General features: G+C 43.1%; 1 pseudogene; it reads right to left on the bottom strand.

Moving 5' to 3' along the window:
• Nucleotides 1–6,882: 6,882 nt before the first annotated feature.
• On the bottom strand, nt 6,883–6,960 carry LOC113414505 (small nucleolar RNA U3; annotated as a pseudogene).
• Between the last annotated feature and the right edge of the window lie 6,758 nt (nt 6,961–13,718).

The following is a 13,718-nucleotide window of genomic DNA, read 5'->3' as shown; positions in this document are numbered from 1 at the left end:
CCCCTGCTTTATATGTTACTGTTCTGACCAAGGCTTCCTGAGACAGTAATTAAGCACGCACTTAGTCCAAACAGCTCTGGTTTTATTTCAGTGCTGGGAATAATCTTCATTGCCAGCCCGTAATGAGTCCCAAACAGCCAACAACTAAAGTGCCAACTTAACTGTAAAAACCAACTGAAGTACAAAGTCCACACAGAGCTTCAAGGTTTAATCCGAACAGAGTGAACGACTTTGCTTCCTGCAAAGGTTTCTCTATCTTTGCCCTTCCTTTATACCTTAGGGACGGCCAATCACCTCCAAGCCTTACACTCGAATTGCCCCCTTTGTCTTGGCTGCTCTTGCCTTCTGGCAGCTCTGTGCCATGTGCACTGGGGACAGGCTCCCCTTGTTCCTCTGCCTTGCTGCTGCCAGATTCTGGAGGCTCCGGAATCAGCACATAACTCCCAGATTGTCCTGGCCCCGTCTCTGTATCGGATGTAGGGTCCTTGTCCTCCCTAGACTCCCGGACTGGTCCCCCTTCTTCTCCACTGTTGGATTCCACAGCTGTCTGCACAGGCTGCGGGCAAACCACAACAGTTACTTTCCTTACTCTTACAGCATTTCCAACTTACCCTGCTATAAAAAACCCAGTAAGATCTGTGGGTTGTTTTACTTAATTTATTTTTACAAAGTCCCTTTTTTTAAAAAAATCCCACCTTTTTGGGATGCAGGTCAGTTCTTGGCGTTAGGATTGTATCTAAGCAGTAAATGTTTGTGATGATGGAGCTGCTTATCACCTTTTCAGTATGGTTCTAAAGATAGATTAGAGAGATAGGCAAAGCCTTACCCTCGATGTTCTTTCTGCCTCAAAACGAAATACAGAAGTGAGAAGATAACAGGTGAACTGGGAAACTTCTGCTCTTATATCCCCCATCCCTTTTCACAAATCATTTAACTTTATTTCAGGTTCTTCTCTTTCTCTCCCAATATTAAAAAGTACAAGCTCACGATTGGCGGCTTCTCCTTTTCCAGGAATATCTTCTTCAAGAGCAGCTCCTTATCTTCCAATCTTCCCCCGAATAAGAAGGAGCATTTACTTTCATCAGATGATCTGCCGCACGTAGGTACAATATACCTCCCTCTAAAATGCAGAGCTTCACAAAGTCTAATCACACTTGGCAACTAACCAGATCTCGGGGAAAGCCCGCCAGTTTTTGTGCACACTGCAAAGGTGGAGTTTGTTCTTTAGAGAAATGCAAATTCACTCCCTCTTCTGGCTATTGCAGGTTGCTTTTCCTGCAGGAGACTGGGCTAACTGAGCCAGTCCAGCTACGTCTGACTTCTGTCCCTCTGTTCTTTAGGCTGAGTTTTCCTTTCCAAGCTCCTCTCATTAATATAGATATGACTTTCTCTCTTGACATTCATTTGTCATGCCTTTTTATCTCTGTTGTACTCTCTGGCAATTTTCATTCTGTCCCCTCCTGGTGTGTATGAGTGAGAGTGTTAATCTCTGCCTTGTCATCTCTCCCTCCCAGCATATGCTGCTTTTTCCTTTGCATCTTCAGCAACTGCATTGCTCTGGGGAATCACAAAAAAAAAAGAAATGGGGAAAATGGGTAATGCTGGGGCAAGCCACGTGCATTTGGGGTGGCCAGTTAGATGGGATGTGTGCGTTTGACACCCAAGGCTTGGATGGTTGGGTTGCTGTTGTGGGGAAAATAAGAGGAGGAAAAAGTATTGGATAAGTTCACTGTCTTGAGTGGTTTATAAAATAATAAAGGCAGAATGTAAGTAAAATAAATAAATAATAACTAAATTAATATCCACCAAAGCATCAAAGTGTCAGGCGGTGCTCCATTCAAAATCCAAGAAAGAAATACTTAGACTCCATAAGTTAGAGAAAAGAATTCTTTTACTGAAAAATGAAGTGGTAGCATCAAATAGGATTCTGAATCTGAGATTTTAGGCACGCAGATCACATATACAAAGTGATGAAATTGTTCCCACCCCCCATAGTTCAAAAGATTCTTCCAATTAAAAGTTCTGAATATGATCATGTGGACATCTTCAGGTGGTGATGAGGCCTCTGTCCGTTGACCTTGGCATATTTTGATAAAGGTTTGCAGCTGCGCAGAGAAAAGAAAGCTAAGCGAGAAATAGAAACCTAAAAGCAGGAATTTATACTCCCCCCCACTTCTCATTTACACAACACAAGAACACAGCTCTCTTCCCAGACAATATCCCCCCTCCTCCCCCCATTACTTATGGCAGCCAAAAGATGCAAGGCAGTAGAAAAGATGCAAAGCAGTAGATCTTGAAGGCTGACACAAAGATGAACAAAGATGGAGTGGCCCCCAAAACAGTTTTTCAAATATTTGAAAGTATGTTGGTCTGCATACCCAGCTGCCAGTTTATATACAGGTAGTCCTCAACATATGTCCACAACTGAGTCCAAAATTTCTGTTGTTAAGTGAGATATTTGTTAAATGAGTTTTGCCCCATTTTATGACTTTTCTTGCCACAGTTGTTAAGTGAATCATTGCAGTTGATAAGTTAGTAACCTGGTTGTTAAATGAACCTGGCTTCCCCATTGACTTTGCTTGTCAGAAGGTCACAAAAGGACAATGGTCATAAATATGAACCAGTTGCCGAGCATCTGAATTTTAATAATGTGACCCTGGGGCAGAGGTGAGATTCAAATTTCTTAACGGTTCTGTGGGCATGGCCTAATTTGTGGGCATGGCTTGGTGGTCATGTGACTGGCTGGGTGTGGCTTGTATGTAAATATTGTAAATATGTAAACATTGAATTTTTTATAAAAAACAGAGCAACTTTTACCCAAAATCAGGCAAAGCAGGCAGGCAGATTGAGTTGCTCACAGAATCACAGATTCACTCAGAGATCTATCTTTCTGAAATCTGCTGCCTGAGTCTGCACTGAAAAATAGAAGCTTCAGTCCTAAGGAAGGTTCAGCTCTGCTTTTATATTAGCTAGAAAGCAATGATTTCCGGCTTTCTAGCTAATCTAAATCTCCCGGCACAGCAGAACAGCTGGTGGTTGGGGGGGAGAAAAAGAAAAAATAGCACAAAGCAGGCAAGTTGGGTGGCACACAATCCAGGTAAGGAGTAAGTGGGCAGGGAGGAGAGGGGCAGGGCCAGCCAGTGGCATGATTTGCCAGTTCTCCAAACTGCACAGAATCGTAACAACCGGTTCTATAGAACTGATCCGACCAGGTAGAATCCCATCCCTGCCCTGGGAAGGCTGCAAAGGTTGGAACTGTGAATAATGGTCATAAGTCACATTTTTCAATGCCGTTGTAACTTTGAATGGTCACTAAAAGAACTGCTGTAAGTTGAGGTCTCTTACACATTTGTTTTGGGAGGCTTTTACATGAGGACTGAATGCAGTAATAAATCAGCTTCAACAGTTTCGGTACATGCCAGGCCTCACGTAGGCTGAAAAACATGTACCAGGAACAAAGAACATCAATCAGCAACACGACACCATGGGCTGCTAACTGGACTGCAGGTGCTGATTTGCTACTTTGTACCTTCCAAACTGACCATCTAAAACTGTGATTTGATGCTACTATGTGTCCACTAACATTCCTACTCATGTAACATGATGATTGGATAGAGTTCACCGCTTGTGACGTATCACTATGTGTTTTTAATAAAAGAGCTTCCCGAGCTCGTGATCGGGGCAGCTCACCCGAGATAGAACCAGCCTGGTGTCTTTCTTGATGCATTCGACCACCCAGTGGGAAGCCTTCCAAATGTGGAGCAAAGCCTCAACTGAACAGGCAGGGATCATTCTGACTTCATATGTATTAATTATTTGCTTACTGCAAAAGTCTGGGCTCTGGGTTTACACAGACTGTAAATTCTCTCCTCTCTCTGGGAGTCTACAGGAAGTACACAGAAATCTCTGACTGTACTGGTTTAGATTGAGGACTTAAACCGACAGACTGTGCTGTCTGATCGTGGCTGTCAAGGTGTTTTAGACCCCACTTCTGACACCCAGCAGCTAGAATTTTTATTTGCACAAAATTGGAAAAATGAGAAAATTCTGACAGAGGAGGAAATTAAGAAAATAATGGAATGTGCAGAAATGAGTAGATTGACAATGGCAATTAGAGAACAGGAAGAAAAAGATTATTATAAGATTTGGAATTTATTCTATGAATGGTTAGACAGAAGAGTAAAAAATGGAAACATGTGATAATTGATTGACTTAGATTGAGTAAGAGAATGAATGTAATTGAGGTAAGGATGAAATATATTTTTGAAAGATAATAATTACAACGGTAATGATAATATAATACTTGACCAATGTGATATAAAATATTGATTAGAATGGTTATAAATATAAACAAATAAAAAATGTATGATAATATTATTATGTGCACAAGATATATGCACCCAACTGACACACTGTTGAACTGAAATATGGTTTTATTTGTTTGTTTTTGTTATAAAAATAAAAAGCTTTTTTTTTTTTAAAAAAAAAAGGGTGTTTTAGATGGGAACTTATCTATATATCTATATATCTATATATCTATATATCTATATATCTCTATCTATCTATCTATCTATCTATCTATCTATCTATCTATCTATCTATCTATCTATCTATCTATCTATCTATCTATTATTTTAGCCAAGCAGGAAATGCCAGAGAGTGGACTTGAGAAATGTCGCAGGAATTTGTTTACTCTTTGCTTTTAAAGAATAGACTTAGTTAACAATGATTTGCATGCGGAGTGGAATATAGTTATTCTCTACACCAGAAGAACAGGCCTGTTGGATTAAGCCAAGATCCATCCCGATCCAGTGCTCCTTCTGCCAGTGGCTAGGCCTCTTACCAGTAGAAGACATAGATCTATTTCACTTGTGGTCTATAAAGGGATTTAGAGCCGACCTTGGGAAAGGTATAGGAGAGGGAGTGTTGGGGTGGGAGGGAGGGAGGGAGGAACAAGCTGTGCAGGAAAAACTTGGAAAAGAAATTGCCCTATTCTGAGACAGAAGAAGCATTAAAAAAAGGAATTTTCTTGTCTCGATTTGTTTATGTACAAGATGGGACAGAGTAAAACTTGGACAGACAATCAAGATTCTGTTAGTATGCCATATGATGTTAAAGTAGCATTCCCAGAATCTCAGCATTTTTTAAATTTCTTGACCTGGTCCTGCTCAAAGGACTGACATTGTCTTGAAGCTGCTATTTGAGGGGATGTGCCTTAACTCAGATGTGAGAATTATACCCCATGGTAGACTTGGCTTCCAATTTCCATTATCTATCTATCTATCTATCTATCTATCTATCTATCTATCTATCTATCTATCTACCTACCTACCTACCTACCTACCTACCTATTTATAACACTTCTAGGCTGCTCTAACCTCATAACGGCTCCCTGCTGTTGGTAGTAATGAATTCCACAGGTTAATTGTGCAATTAACAATTACTGTGTTAATTAATTCCACATCAATTATTATATTTCACATTATGCAAAGATCTAGCTCTCTGGAGAAGTCTATAAAGTTGGAAAAGGGAAAAGGGAAAAGAAGAAGAGGATGACCAATAGCAGTGGATGAATTCAATTATAGCAACAATGGGAAAGAATGTTGAAAGTCTTGGTTAGTGACAGATTCTCCTAGAAAATATCTACCCATGAGTTGATATTGACTTGGTGGTACTTAATCGTCATAAAATCCCTAGCCAGGCAGTTGATGCCAAATACGATTTGAGCATGTTCTATCTCTCAATTGCCATTCTTTCAAGCTATACAGCTTCAAATGCGTAGCCTTTTATTTAAATCCTGTAAAGTATTTTACTTGCCTTCTCCTCTTCTTTTTTCAGCTCTACTTTATCCTCCAAAAGGATGTATGGTTTTTTTTCCCAAGTTAGACGTTCCTGTTTTTAATCCTTGCATAATGATACTTAGCATGGACTTCGTCTTCCTTACAACTCCCACACCTCTTCATTGAGTTATCTACTATGGCCTCAAGAGCTTCTTCCTTGTTACCTATAGACAACTCAGACCTGACTAGCATATATATGAAATTAGAGCTTTTTGCCCTGGTGTGTATAACTTTACTTACACTGAATTGCATTGCAATTTGATCAAACGTTATCCTGATTTTAAAAGATCTTTATAGAGTGCTTTACAATCACTTTTGGTTCTTATTACCCTGAATAAGTATTAGTATTATCCACAAACTCAGTCAACTGCATACATCTAAATCAAGATCATTTATGAATAAATTAAAAAAAAAAACCAGACCTGTCACAGATCCTGATAAATTTCTCTTCTTGTTTCCTTCCATTAATAAAATTAGCCAATTATTCTATGCTTCACATTCTGTTTTTTAAATGTTAGGAATCCATAAAAGGAAAAGCTCTCCTACCCCCAAAAGAGTTAATTTTACTCAAGAACCTTTGATGATAAACATTGTTAGATGTTATCTAAAATTCAAGCCTACTACGTCAACAGAATTGTCTCCATCCACATGTCTGGTTGACCTTCTCAAAAAGAGAAGTGAGGCAGGCTTTGTCCTTTGCAGAATACAAAAGCAATTGCTTCTCTTCCAACTGGGCAAGTTGTCCAATGCTGGCTGGGGAATTCTGGGAGTTGAAATCCACAAGTCATAAAGTTGCCAGGGATAGACTCCCCTGCAGTAGGGTTTGTTCCTCTTTGCATCTTTCCTTTGATAACCATCACTGCCAATGGCCTATCATTTCCATGATTTTCTCCGAATTTCTTTTTAAAAGTTGATGCCCTATTTGTATGGCACACTTCTGGTTGGCCCTGCTTGCTTCTCCAAATTCTGTGCTGCAATTCCTGGCTCTGTAAAATACTCAGACAAAAGGTGTGTGTGTGTGTGTGTGTGTGTGTGTGTGTAAATGTGTGTTCAGCCGATCACTTTCGAGTGCATTTCTCTAGTTGGATACTATAGAAATGATCCCTGAAAGTATAGACATACACACAAACACACACACACACACACACATATACACACACATATTTGGGAAGACAATGTGAACAGTTTAAAAGAATTGTTACAATGCTGAGCATGCAGCCCAGTTGATCCAAAGGGAAAAGACAGCAACCACATGTTCAGTTGCTTTTATGGAAATGTAACATCTAGAGTCAGCCGTTATTGCAACATTAGCCTGTCAAAATGCTGATCGCAGTGTCCTTCATAAGAGGTTCTCCTCTGAGTTCCCTAATTAACAGAGAATGACAATTGAACAGCCAGTGCCAAAATGGGTAGACAGAAGGTGCCTTTAAGTTGGTTGCTTAGGTGTCATTTGCTATTCTCACCTCTGGACCATCCTCCTGCTGCAGAGGACGACGTTGGGAGTTTTGAGATCCTGTCCCTGTTTATGTGGGGTCTCAGATACGTTAAAAAAATGTGTCCAGAGTGGAATGAGACAGGTTCAATCTGCCGCATGCTCATCACCAGCTTCAGATGAGTGTAAGCAACCCACTTAAAATGCAAACCCCTCCCAAGCAGAGCCTTCCTGGTGCCTCTTTTGATAGAGCTGGGATAGAAACCATCTGCCCCTTTTCATTTAGCTCCATGATGGACCCTGAGCTGTTCTGGCACATTAAGGAGTTGTCAGGGAACGATGCTAATGGCTTCAGTGACAGAGGAGGCAGTTCAGGGATGGCAGTGTGAAAATCTTGCACATGTACGGAATAGCTAGATAACCTTTATCCTTGAAAAGCAGAATGTATCAGGGACATTCCAGCCAATGCGTTCAATTCATTTTAGATCGTCCATGTTGATTCATTCAATAGTAAATGTAAAAAAGAAAAGAAACCCAGATCAATGGTGCAACTGCCCTCCAATGAAACCCAGCCATCTAAAATGGTTGCATTGTTGCCGTGGCTTTTGGATGAAGGGCATTTGCAACTGGAAAGGGCAACTGGCAGTCCTCCTGTGGTTGCTGAATTACCAATGTAGCCAGCATGCTCAACAGTTTAAACCACTGGGCGTTTTGGTCCAGCAAAGACTTGAGGGACACCTGTATCTATAGTCAATTGAACTGATTTGTGAGAATATTCAGAGCCCTTGACTTGCAGTGAGGTCTTCTGAATCCTCTGTCATCTTGATGCCTATCTGTTCATTCAGGAGTCATTCATTCGTTCATTTATGAAAATTTATATTGCCACCTACTCTCTCACAGCAACTCAAGGTGGCTTACAGGAATTAGAAATGCAATATAAAAGAAATAAAAATAATAAAATAATCACAAAATAATAACCCTCCCCGGGGGCAACACACACTCATGCCAACCATTTAATGGGCTCCACCCCGCTCTGAGGCTCCAGGCTCATGGCAAAATCACCTCCTTCAGAGAGTTTCAAAAGAGCGTTAGAGTGGGAGCCCAGCCTAATTTCCCCGAAGGAATGATGTTCCAGAGGGAGGGAGCCACCGCAGAGAAGGCCTTTCTTCTGGCTCCCACCTTTTGTAATCGAGGCTAGGCTACTGCAGTGAAATTTCCTTGAAGCTTCAGCTTATGTAGAATGCCATAATGCTGAGAGAAGGAAATATAATTAAAATTCAAAACTACATTGCAACTTGTAGTACATGGTGCAATCCCAGTGATTCTAAGGAATGCCTTCATTTTGTTCTGCTGGCTAGGGAATTCTGGGAATTGAAGTTCACACGTTTTAAAGTTGCCTGCATTTGAGAAACATTGCTCTAAACATTTTACTCTTCCAAAACCTATCTTGAAATCAAAGTTGGGCTGAATAGACCTCATGGTCTTCCCTTGGGAGAATTTGGCAGGATTAGTTCTAACTTGCACACAGTCACAGAAATGTAACGGGTTTTCTTCTGCAGTGCGGGATCAAGGATAAATACAGACTGTATTTAAACAGAAGTGATTTAAACTGTAACATGTACAATATCAAAAACCATTTTCTATCACTTAAATATCCTTTTGGGGCTGTGCATTGCAGTCATGTCATGTATTGAATCGTTACCTGGAAAATGTTATTCATCTAAGTGTTATTGAATTGGGGGTTTGTAATATTCAAATAAAGACCATCAGCCAACCCTTAGCAATTGAGAAATCCAAACAATGTTTAATACTGAATTCTCATCAACCCATCTAAGCATGAAGACGTGAGCTGGAGAAGTTCTACGAGCATGCTCTTATAAATGAATTCAGATTATTAATCTGAATACAGTTGCTACTGCAACCAGGATGATTCAATCTATGTTTTATTTTCTGGTTGTCTGGTTAACAATTATAGCTTGATGATTTTCTTAAGGACTGTGACTTCAAATCCATATTTAATTTCCTGCGAATACCCCTCATAAATTTGATATACATTCTGCTGAATGGATTTGACAATATTTTTCCTTCCCAGTCCAGGAGTATAAAATAAGATAGTGGGCATCCTCCCGAAAAAGTCTCCATGTCACTTTCTACAGAGATTCTTAGAACTGCTATTTATGAATCCCAGTTCCCATCACAATCCTTGTTGCCTTGGAGCTAATTTTAGACTTTTCTCCATTAAGTCCCATGTTCTTTTGAGAACATTATGCTAACCAGCACCATAGCTGGTCACTACTTGCCTTATGTGCCAGGAGGCTACGTCTAAGAGCGCCACCTGGTGAGGTCAGTAACAATAGCGACTTCATAGAAGATGCTCCCGAATGCCCAAAATCTATATATATAAAAGTGAAATACCCCTCATGCATCATCACGAAATCTCCAGAACCGTAAAGCCTACAAACTTGAAATTTGGCACATATATTCCTCTTGGCTTCTAGGTGCTCACTAAGAAAGGATTTTTCAAAACGACCACCAGAGTATTACTGTTTCCTATATTATTATTATTAACACGCTCTAATGCTAAGGAATTCTACTCCCCCCTCCCCACCTGAAAAGAAATCTGTTCCAAATGCAAAACACAAGCAAAGGAGAGGAGTTTCAGTTCCAGTTTTAGTTTCACAGCACCAAGCAGCTTTAGTACAGAACACTTGAGCTAAGCCACGCCCAGGCTCCTTGCTGTCTCCTACTTGCTCACATAGCAAATACTGTTTCAGTTTCCAAACAGCCCTCAACTCTCTCACACACTGACAGGACGCTAGCCAGATGAATACTGATGGATGCTGGTAGGCAATGGCAGAATTTTTCCCCCCTTATTTTCCTCCCCCAAAACTAAGCCCAACCACATAGTTTTGTAGTGAAGCACGAGTACAGAGCTAGTACTTTAATATTCAAGTTGGTTCTCTAGTAATGAAAGTCAGGTATGGTTCCCTCTCCTGCTTTTGCACATTGAACAGTGCAAAAAGGCTTTTCTTCAGAGTCCATTCCAGCTTCTTTGCAACTCCTCTCTAGTTCTTTGCTTACTTGAATATCCATTTGGATTTCCAGAAGTTAAAACTCTTACCGAGCAAAAGCATAACGGAGCACTCAGAACCCTCAGAGTTCTTGATTTGAAGACGGGTCCTCCAAGGGGGTTTATGAGGGTGGCTAGTTAACAAACTCACTTTATCAGAATGATTGGAGGCAGCTTCCACTCCACTGCCTCCCTCTTCTCCTTCCTGTTATAAAGTTCCATTGGGGAAGAGACCATGGTGCCTCCTGGCTTGCCAGCCTTGGCCCAGAGCCCCTTCAAAGGCACCTGAAAAACGACCCAGAACGGGCTTTTCTTATCAGGCTAACCTATGCTTTGGCCAACGGGTCCATTTAATAGGGAATAATTGGCTTTTGATCAGAGAACATAGTAAGGCACCAGGTGGGCCCCAACTGGGACAAAATGATGATGATGATGATGATAAACAGTTGGGCACTCTTCCATCATTTTTCATTTTCAAAAAATAGAGATGAGGAACTTAAGACATTCTTGTAAAAAAAGGCTACTACACGATGACACTTTGCAGATTCTGGTTTTTTTCTCTCTCCCTTCCCCCTTTTCTCACTCTCTCTCCCCTCCCCCTCACTCCTCCTCCCCCCTCTCTCCCTTTCCTTTTCTCTCTCCCTCAATTCCCCTCCTCCCTTCCCCTCTCTCCCTCCCTCTTCTTTCTCTCTCTCCCTCTCCTCCCTCCCTCCCTCTCCCTCCCTCCCTCCCCTCCCTCTTCTCTTTCCCTCTCTCTCTCCTCCCCTTCCCCTCTCTCCCTCCCTCTTCTTTCTCTCTCTCCCTCTCCTCTACCCTCCCTCCCCCCTCCCTCCCCTCCCCTCCCTCTTCTCTTTCCCTCTCTCTCTCCTCTCCCCTTCCCCCTCTCTCCCTCCCTCTCTTTCTCTCTCTCCTCTCCTCTACCCTCCCTCCCCTCCCTCCCCCTCCCTCTTCTCTTTCCCTCCTTTCCCTTCCCTCTCTCCCTCCTTCTTCTTTCTCTCTCTCTCTCTCCCTCCCTGCCCCTCTCCCCCTCCCTTCCCTCCACCTCCCTTCCCTCCCCTCCCTCTTCTCTTTCCCTCTCTCTCCTCTCCCCCTTCCCCCTCTCTCCCTCCCTCTTCTTTCTCTCTCTCCTCTCCTCACCCTCCTTCCCCTCTCCCCTCCCCTTCCCCTCTTTCTCTTCCCTCTCTCTCTCCTCTCCCCTTCCCCTCTCTCCCTCCTCTTTCTTCTCTCCCCTCTCCTCTACCCTCCCTCCCCCCTTCCCTTTCTCTCTCTCCTCTCCCCTTCCCCTCCCTCCCCCCTCTCCCCTTTCCTTTCTCTCTCCCTCACCCTCTTCCCTTCCCCTCTGTCTGTCCCTCCTCCCTTTCCTTCCCTCCCCTCCCTCTTCTCTTTCCCCTCTCTCCTCTTCTTCTCTCTCTCCCCCCTCTCTTCTACCCTCCTTTGCCCTCTCCCCCTCCCTCCCTCTTCTCTTTCCCTCTCTCCCCTCCCCTCCCTCCCTCCCTCCTCCTCCTCCTCCTCCTCTCTCCTTTTCCTTCCCTCTCTTGCAGAGCTTGAAGGCATCTAAGGTGTGTTGAGTGTGGCCCAATGCCAGTGGCCATTAGGTTTCCCCACCCCCAGGATTTTCTGTCCTTGGGCCCGGCAGAAATATTTGGCCTCCTACATCCAAGCAGTAAAAGAAGCCGTTTCTCCAAGCGCAGCTACGACAGGCACTGCAGAAGTTGGGGAGGTAACGTGTCTTTTCTTAAAGGAACGACAGACACCTTGAAGGAACCAGGCTGCTGAAAGCAGTCAAGGACTTGGCAGCCACAGCTCTTCAGCTGGGGAACACCCTGGTGCATATTCAGCAAGAAATGATTCCAAAACTGTCAGAAAATTGACTTTATTTTACTTTGTTGATTCATTGACTTGGGTTGGGAATTAAGTGTTTCGCTGGACACAGCCAATCAAGCAGGAGCCCCTCAGAGAGAGAAAGCGAAGGATGGAAACCATCCTTCACATTGGGAAGGTCCCAGTTTAGAAAGCCAGGCAGATTGGGGACTGAAGAAGGGGGAAAAAAAACCATGCAGAATTGAGAAGAATATTGATCTTGAATGAATGACTTAGCAAAATAATTCACAGTAGTTGCAACTGTCAGGAATAAAAACGGGATTCCTTCCTTCCCCTTGCCTGCCCACTGCCACCCATCCCCCACCCCAGAGGCGGTATTCAGCCGGTTCTGACCGGTTCTGGAGAACCAGTAGTGGAAATTTTGAGTAGTTTGGAGAACCGGCAAATCCCATCGCTGACTGGCCCCGCCCCCATCTATTCTCCGCCTCCCATGTCCCAGCTGATCGGGTGGGTCTTCTTTGGTTGCCCTGCACAGGAGAACAGAGCTGGAAAGCAGGTTAGTGGGGTGGGGGTGGGGAATGGGGATTTTGCAGTATCCTTCCTCTGCCACGCCCACCAAGCCACGCCCACAGAACCCGTAGTAAAAAAAATTGAATCCCACCACTGGCCCACACCACACTAAGGAACTGCAGAAACGGATGTTTTTTAAAACATGTTTACTAGGGAAGAACTATCAGAACTGACCAAGTATGTTGATCTCGATATTTGATCGCTAAAAGTAGAAGCTCACCTGTCATTTTAATGCTGTTAAGATGTGGCAAAATAATGGGTGACCAGGGTTGGGGGCCGTGCCGAATAGCTCCACCCCACTATTGCCTGGAAGAGGGGCCCTCCTCCTAAGTCAGAGCCACATCAAGCGTGCAGCAACTGGTGGGACAGAACTAGATGGATCGCGTGTGATCCATGGAGATCCAGTTGAGCCCCGTGGGCAGAATGTAAGGCTGAGGAAGCATCTCTCATCTCCTTCCAGTACTGACATCGATCTGCTTCTTCCCTCATTGATCGTCAGCATATATTGCAACTGTGCTCCACTCAGCACCTTACGCATATCAGATCTATCCCGAAGCTGCATCGGAATAAAGGACCATACAGTAGAGATACTGTGATCACCCGGGGTGTGGCAGCACAGTCAAATAAGCAAGAAGAGCTCCCTTTATTATCTCCACTTTGCCCCCAATGTCCAGGTTACCTTCGGCTGGAGGAAAAACTCTCCCAGGAACAGCCTTTAACTGGAGAAAATTCAGTCCAAAACAAGGTACAGACTGTAACTAAAAATCCAGACAAACCAAGTTGCAGTAATTGGGCAAGAGAAGGACTTTCAGACTTCAAAGCACAGCAAAACTCATACAGTTGGGAAGACACCAGGAACACAGATAAACCAAAACGATACCAGATAAATTCACAATTTGCTCCCAACAACTTACTGCGCGCAGCTTGCCTTTTAAAACACTGTGTTCCCAGCTGCAGGTAATGAAGGGAATCAGGGCCCTTTCCT

This window comes from Notechis scutatus, chromosome 7, assembly GCF_049901735.1.
Source record: "Notechis scutatus isolate UNSWTSFEM ecotype Mainland chromosome 7, rNotScu1.2, whole genome shotgun sequence".
Lineage (NCBI taxonomy): Eukaryota > Metazoa > Chordata > Lepidosauria > Squamata > Elapidae > Notechis > Notechis scutatus.
Note: the sequence above shows the minus strand (reverse complement) of the source record. Positions and strands in the feature narration are given on the sequence as shown.